This window comes from Pteropus alecto, unplaced genomic scaffold (genome assembly GCF_000325575.1).
Source record: "Pteropus alecto unplaced genomic scaffold, ASM32557v1 scaffold56, whole genome shotgun sequence".
Classification (NCBI taxonomy): Eukaryota; Metazoa; Chordata; class Mammalia; order Chiroptera; family Pteropodidae; genus Pteropus; species Pteropus alecto.
The window spans coordinates 941,702-949,753 of record NW_006438871.1 but is presented as its reverse complement, the minus strand read 5'-3'; positions in this window follow the sequence as shown (position 1 = coordinate 949,753).

Genomic DNA, 8,052 nt, shown 5'->3' with positions numbered 1-8,052 from the left:
CGGGGCACACAGGCAGCGCTGCGTGGGGCAGCGCGTGGCAGCGCGTGGCGGGAGAGCAGGGAGTCCTCTGGCTTGTCCCTTCCCCTCCAGGAAGTCCTCCTCAACTGCCCAGACTGAGGGGGCCTCGGCCTGCCTCGTGGCCAGGGCAGCGGGGCAGCAGGGACGGAAGTGGGCGTGGAAATGAGGGCCGCCATGGTGCTTGGGGATCGCGGGGTGCAGAGCCAGGGGCCACACGCAGGCCCCACGGGGATGGAAGGGCACCGGCGTGAAGGGCGCAGCATGGCCCGTGTGCAGCGGGGGCTCAGTACCCACGACAGCCAACGGGGACACAGTGGGTCCCTGCCCCTCAGCCCCCCACAGCCCCTGCCGCTCAGCCCCCCACACCAGCAGGCCATCCGGCGCCCTGGAGGGGCAGCTTCCTCCCGCGGGGTGGCGGATCCCCCAGAAGACCCAACGCTGAGGGCGCTGGTTCCCTGGGCCCCACTGTGGCCAAGCGCAGCTGCGTCACCCCAGCTCCATCCACAGCCGGCCTGTGGGCACCACTAGGTGGGGCCTCTGCAGGCACCTGGCCCCGCACAGGTGAGAACTCATCACCCTTTCACTCATCACTTGCAGGCGCCCTCATCCCATGCCGTCCCGCCTCTGTGGGAGCAGAGGTGGGTGGGGAAGGGCCCCAGTGCCCCTCCCTGTCACCTCTGGAATTCTCTCTGCCCGGCTGGCACCCCAGTCCTCCTTGTCACAGGCCAACTCCAATCTGCTGTGCGTTCTTGGGCGATGTGTAAATTGGCACCTCATTGATTATTAATGAAGTGCTAATTGCTCTTTGCAACCAATTTTGATGCAAATGCAGCTGGGGCTGTTTGTGCAATCGTGCGGATTAGGCCTCCACAGCGCTGGGACCTGCGGCACTGCATGGGCACAGGGACGCAGGGGCACTTTACAGTTTGCAGAGTCGCCCGGGCCCAAGCCGGAGGGTGGCAGAACTGCAGTCTGAGCACCCGACCGTGTCACAGGTGGGGAGGACGAAGGCCACACAGAAACCACCTCTTGCCTGCGGCTGACCGCCAGCCGAAGGGCCTTGAGAGCCTGGCTGGACCCCAAAGGGCCCTTAGGGTCATACGCGCCCTGTGGCCAGAGGGGCCGCGCGCCCACCACAGGGCCCCTGCTGGACACCAGCATGGACATTTGAGCTGCCAGGCCAGGTATGGGACAGGAGGCTGGCGCTGCCCTGGGCTGGTGGCTCCTGCCCCCTGGGGCCCAAGGCTGACGCAGTGGAAGCGGCCGTGGGGGATCAGGATGGCGGTTGCTCTGGTTGCACTGGGCGGTTGCCAGGCAACGGGGCTCAGGGCCGTCCCAGAGGCCAGAGGGTGGCTCTGGGGACCAGCTCCCCCAGCACGGGAAGAGCTGCCTGGTGAAGACGGAGGGGCTGGGAGAGAAGCTTCCCCAGAACAGGCCACAGGACTCCCGAACCCCCCACCTCCTGGCAGGACAGCACACGCCTCCCACCCCAGCTGGCAATGGGGCTGTCACTGGCCCCTGACCCGCCAGAGCCCAGGGAGGTGGGGTGAGAGGGGCTTTCTGCAGGGGTTCTGGGCACAGTCTGGGGGCTCAGGGTCTCGCTTGGGAGACTGGAGGTGAGAAGCACCTGGGGTGTCCAGGTGGTTAAGGCGAAGCTCTCGGGCCTGGGCTGGACCCCAGCCGTCCAGCCTCCACGTGGGGGGCAGAGTGGTGGTCTCAGAGGGCTCTTTGGCTCTGACAGCGTCACGGTCACCCACTCACTCCTGCCTCGGCCGAGGGCCGGGCACTGGGGGCAGCGGGAGGAGTGTGGGGGGCGGAACGAGGGGGCTCTGCACAGGGCCTTGTGGGAGAATCTCCACCCGGTTCACAGCCCTGTGAGGAGGGGTCTGTGCAGGCCCTGGCGCTACACCCCTCAGCAGGCCCCCCATGTCAGGCCAGGAAAGAACCCACCCAGCCCTGTCATCTGAACGGACAGACAGGGCCACACGGCTGAATGTCAACACAATGTCTGCCCAGAGTCCAAGGTGGACACTCACGCTGTGCCCACGCAGCTCGGCAGCGGCCTGGTGGTGGAGAGGCGTCTGAGGGTTAGGGAGAGGAGAGCCAGGGGTCCCCGCACACCCAGTCCAGGTCCTAGGGGGGACCCAGGGCGGGAGCTCAGCTTGCCGCTCCTATTGGCTCTCTGTCCACGGGGCAGGGGTGGAGCTGGCAGCCAGGCCCGTGGCCGTGGGAACAGGTCCCAGATACTTCCAGGCCTGGGCTGGGAGGGGACCCTGGGACCACTGCCCCCCTCACCCTCAGTGCCCTCACAGGGCCCTAACTCTGGGGCAGGACCCCTCTGTCTGACCCCCTGTGTGGCCTCATCCGTCTCAAGCATTCAGTGGGACCCCATCATCGGCACATTGAGCTCATAGGGATTCAGCCACACACAAGGAGGGGACTTGGGAGAGAGACTCAGAGACAGACACAGGCCTGGCCCGTTGCCCACCGTCCCACAGGGCGTCAGGTGCCAGTGTCTCGGCTCAGCTGCCCCTAAGAGCCCTGCGTATGTGTCACACCACGAGCCCTGCCACGGCCCCTCAGCCGAAGGCCGGGGTCTGAGCAGTCCTGGAGGCAGGGACTGGAGGGCTCCCCACATGGCGTCCAGGCCTCTGGCCGGGCGTGCAGGGTGGCCTGGCCACGAAGTTGGCAGCGCCCGGACCATGGGGAGCAGGGCGGGGCACGCACCCAGCCACGGAGATTCGCACGTTCAGTCCACTATTTAAAACACTCAAAATTGTTACACGAAATCCACGATGAACAAAATATCAAGATGCAAAGTAAAGACGAAGTGTGCTGCCGGCTTTTCTCCTGGCCTCCGGCTGCAGCGTGGCCCTGGGCTAGCCTCTGCCAGCCAGGGAGTCCGGGACCAGCGCGGAGGCAGCAGGTACTGTGGCCGTGGGGAGGGCCCCGCTCTGCCCAGCGGGCTGGGTGGCAGAGCCCCAACGCCCCCAGCAGCGGCTCCAACTGGCTGGGAACGAGCTGGTGCTGGGGCACTTGGGAGGGACTGTCCCCAGTGGGACAGAGGCGTCCTGCTGAGGGGGGTCAGAGGGGACAGTGGAGCTGGGAGGACAGCAGAGCCGAGGACCCCTCTCTGCCGGGCGTCCTAAGGGGCCCCCCCCAGGCTAATGCAACCCGCTAGCGTGACACCCGAGGCAGCTGTGTCTGGGGGCCGAGAGGGAGCTGGGGAGCCCCGCCTCGACGCCTCTGAAGAGGGGCTGGGCCAAGCGCTGGCTGTCGGCACACGGGGAGAGTGGAAGGGCACCCCTGCCTCTGCCGCCGTCTGCCTGTTCCGGGGCTTCCGCGGAGGGGGACCCCGCGGCGACGCCCCGTGGGCAGTGCTTTTCCCTGCTGCGTAGCGCTCCGCGCCTGGTGCCGCGCTGAGCCCTTTTTGTCCCGTTCGCGTGTCCCCGGGGTGTCCCCGGGGTGCGCCCCGTGGCTGGCCGCCTCCGCTGGGTCGCGCGCAGGGCTGGAGACCCCCTGGCGGTCCTGGTGGCCGTTCTGGTTCCCGCGCGACCCTCCGCCCGCACTGCTTCCTGCGTGAACTCCCTCCGTCCGCGGCTCACCCGACGCCGTCCCCTCCCTTCGTCCCCGGCTCCCTGGAAGTCGGCTTTGCAATCAGAAAAAACATCTTCACAGCAGTCGCGCGGGGTGCGGGGCAGGGGAGTAAAAAGGGAGAGCCAGGCCTCAGCTTGGGGGGGCTGGGGTGACGGGGTCGGCGAAGTGAGGGGCCTTTCTGCTTTTCACCACGTGTGGGGCAGGCCGCGTGACCCCCAAGGCCGGCGGCGCCAGATCCTCAGGACGCGTCCGTTCATGGTCACCGGGGAGGGTGGAGGTCGGAGCCGTCCGCGGTTTCCCGTGCGCTGAGCCAGGGCCTCTGCAGCCCTTCGCCGCCCCGCGGGCCTGCCGTGTCCTCCAGCAGGGGCGCCGGGGGCCGCCGTCCTAGGCCCGCACCCGCCGGCCTCAGTGGCCTTTGGCAAACGGCGGGGTCGGGGTGGAAGCGGGGCTTCGAACGTCCCGCCCCGCTTGACAGGAACGCAGAAAACGGGTCTGGCTTCAAGGCTCAGAGCTCTGCGCTCTGCGGAGCGGCCGGGCCCACACCCGGCCATGCTGGCTGCCTCGCCCCTCCTCGCCCCTCCTCGCCCCTCCTGGGCCTGCCTTGTCGACCCCTCCCCGGGGGCCGCGGGGGTCTCTCCCCCCAGCTCTGCCTTACACATCCCATTATCGGCCTCCTCTCTGCCACGCTGCGGTTTGAGAGGTGGGAAGAGGTGTCCTTGGGATTGAAGCCTGGGGGGCTGGGGGGGCCGAGTGGGAGACGAGTGCGTCTTAAATACGATGCGTACGAAAATGTAATAAATATTTAATTTTATTTTATTAAATACCAAAAGGGTGATGGCTGACACTTTATTAAAGTGTCGGAGTGAGTGTTCGTACACTCTAATTACTTATTCTAACAAGGCGGGGAGGCCCGCCCGGCGAGGGAGCAGCCCGGCCACTCACACCTATTAAACTATTATTTGCACCTAGAGGCATCTCATTAATACCTCCGCCAGGGTCTCCGTGGCCTCTGCAGGCTGACCGGCTCCCGGGGAAGGGGCGGCCCTGGACTTTGCCCCATGCAGCCTCCAGGCCGGCACAGCCCTGAGACCCTCACCGGTTCTTCCACCTAATTGAATTCCTGACAGATGAGCTCCTGCCGGGCAGGTTCCGTGTGCCCTGGGGTCTGGGGCTGTCCCCGGCCGAGCTCCCGCAGGGCTGCCCCAAACCTACCTTCTGGCTCCCGCGCCACCTCCAGAGTGACTGGCCCCTCTACAACCCGGTCCTCTGTCTTGTGAGAGCTCCAGGCTGTGCCAGCTCCGTCCTGTGTGACCTGAGCAAGTCCCCACACGGCTGGGCCTCCTCAGTAAGGGCCACTACGCGAGACTCTGTGGGTGCTGTGAGAATTAAGACAGAAAAGGTGGAAGGGGCCCACTGGGCACCACGGCGCCTTCCTGGTGCTGTCTGAGGCTGGGCTGCCGCCTCCATGCTGGGTGGGAGGCCTTGCCCCACACAGACCTGACCGCTGCTCGTCCTCTCCCGTCCTTCTGCTTGGTCCACTGCGCTCACACTTCCCCTCACTGCTGCCCCTTCCACCCCCAGGCAGAGCGCTAGCTTCATACTCACTTGCCCACCCTACTCTGGCCCTGGTCACCTGAACCTCTGCGAAGACGCTGCTGCCGCTGGTGTTGCTGCACCTCCAGGGAAAATCCATCGTCTGTCCGTTCAAGCAAAATCCACCGATGCATCCACCCACCATCCATCCATCTGTGCATCCACCCAGCCACCCACCCATCCATCCATCCCCCCACCTATCCATCCACCCATCCACCCATCCATCTGTGCATCCCCCCAGCCACCCACCCATCCCCCCATCCACCCATCCACCCATCCACCCATCCACCCATCCACCCATCCACCTATCCACCCATCCACCCATCCACCCATCCACCCATCCATCCATCCATCCATCCATCTGATCGTTATTGAGTGCCCATTAGGTGCCTAGTTCTGTGTAGTTAACAATAAAGAAATAAGTAAAGTAAATGGAATGTTAGCTGACGATAGTGCTACCGAGATCCATCCATCCACCATCTATCCATCCATCCACCCATCCATCCATCCATCATCTATCCATCCATCTGTCACCTATCTATAATCTATCATCTATCTCCATCATCCATACATCCATGTGTTATCCATCTATCCATCATCTATCAATCATCTATCTGTCATCTATCTTCTATCTACTTGATTATAAGAGTACGCACTCATTGTAAAAATTAGAAAAGTCCCAAGCATACAAGAGGAAACCAAGCTTTACCTGCAGACCCTCCCTCCAGGCACAGCTCCTGGTAACGTCGGTTGCGCATCCAGGGACGTGCATGCTGTGACGCTGCATCAACACAAGGGCCAACTCCGACTTGTGGTTTTCTAGGCCACTGAGGTAAGAACGATTCTGAGGTCTAATGCAGGTGTGTTGGCGGACTGATGCCCCCGACCCAATCCCCAGCGTGACTAGGTTACCTTGCGTGGCAGAGGAAGTTCACAGCTGTGAGTAATGAAGGCTGCGGAGACGGTCCAGGCGGGCCTGAGGTAGCACCGGGTCAGGGCCAGGCGGTCAGGGAGGCAGGAAGACACGAATGATGCTGCTGGCTTCAAGGATGGAGGAAGGGGCCTCGCCCCGAGGAGTGTAGGCGGCCTGCCCATCAGGAAACGGCAGGGGGCGGATCCTGCCCTGGAGCTTCCAGAAGAACCAGCCGACTCACGGCAGGGTTCTGACCTCTGGACTCTGAGAAAAGAGACTAACGTTGTTTCAAGTTGCTGAATTCGAAGTGATGGTTGCGGCAGCAGCAGGGAACTGATCCGTGAGTCGTGGCCAGATGGGGTGGCGTGGCCACCGGGTGGAAGGGAGTGGCCGTCTGCATGTCACCTTCATCTGACCAGAGATTTCTTTGTTTTTAAGTGGAAAGTTCAGGGGCAGAAAGCACACCCACACTGTTGTGTAGCCATCACCAGCATCCAGCTCCAGAACTTGTCCATCTTCCCAAACTAAAACTCTGTCCGCATTAAACACTAACCCTCATCCCCTCCCCAGCTCCTGGCACCCACTTTTCTACGTCTTGTCTATGAATCTGATGACTTTAGAGACCTCACAGCAGTGGCATCATACAATATCTGTCCTTCTGTGACTGGCTTACTTCACTGAGCCTGTTTCCTCCTCTGTAAAACGGGATGGCAAGGGTCCCCCCACTGCACTGTCGCCAGGATGACCGAGGCTGGCATGCAGGACAGACTGAATCAGTGCTTGGTCCCACCTGCCCTGGTTTGGCCTGCGGGGCTGGCACAGGCCGGGGTGTGCTCTCTCCCTCGAGGCCTCCTGGTTCCCAGGGAGTGGCTGCAGCACCAACGACAGCCCCTAGCACACAGTAGGCACTCAACAAACATTTGTCACGTCAGTGCAGTGTGGACGCCAGAGGTCATTGCCGGAAACCGTGGGGTGAGGGACTCATAAGGAGAAAGAATCTGCTTAAGGAAGAAAGTGTTTTCTCACCCTTTAAGATGCCCAGAGACGGGGGGGCTGCCTCTGGGGGTGGGGGATGGTGAACTCCGGGTCACTGCGAGCATGTGGGCAGAGGCCAATGTCGCCTCCCAGGCCTTTTCTGTGACTCGGTGTCTCTACACCTCCACAGCTGTGCAAGGTGGGTGCTGGGACCAGGTGTGGCAGGCTGGCTGGGCTGTGCTGGGCCCCCAGGACTGGGCTGGGTCTGAGTGAGCCTGGAGCAGGGAGCCTCGGCCCTCCCCGTCAGCCGCCGGCCCTGCCTAGTCGCACGGTGGCCCCGGTAGCCGTGGTGGCTGAGCAGTGGGCAGCTCACACGAAGGCGGTTTGAACCTTGTGCAAAGACCGCTGGGGAAGCCCAGACAGTCCTGCCCAAGGCTCCCCTCGGCTGCACTTCTCTCCTGGCCGTCTGCCCGGCCCTCAGTTCCTCTCCGAGTTTGTCCCCGAGTCTCTGTGTCTGAGACCCTTCTGTGTCTGTCTCCTCCCCTCCAGAGCACCGCCCGCTCCCCGTAGGGGAGCAGGTGCAGACGGGAGGGTCAAGAAGCCAGACCTGTCTGTGCCCGGCATGAGGGCTCAGGAAGCCGCCTGGGGGTCTCCCCTCCCCTGCCACACTCACGCTTCAGCTGTCTACTGTGCTAGCCACACTGCTCCCAGGGTGACCCTCGGCCCCTGCAAAATGGGCCTCACCTTGCTGCTGGATAAGCGACCAGAATGCAGCTCCAAGAGGGAAAGCGAGCGGCCGAACACCCCGGAAGCGCCCGCCTGCCAGTCCCCGTCCCCACCTGCCTGTGACCCTGACGCAGGGCCCCTTCCTGAAGCTCTGCACCTGGGCGGCCCGCGCCTGGCGGGCCAGCGATCTGGGCCTCAGTGTCCTCGCCGGTGCAATGGGAAGGTGCACG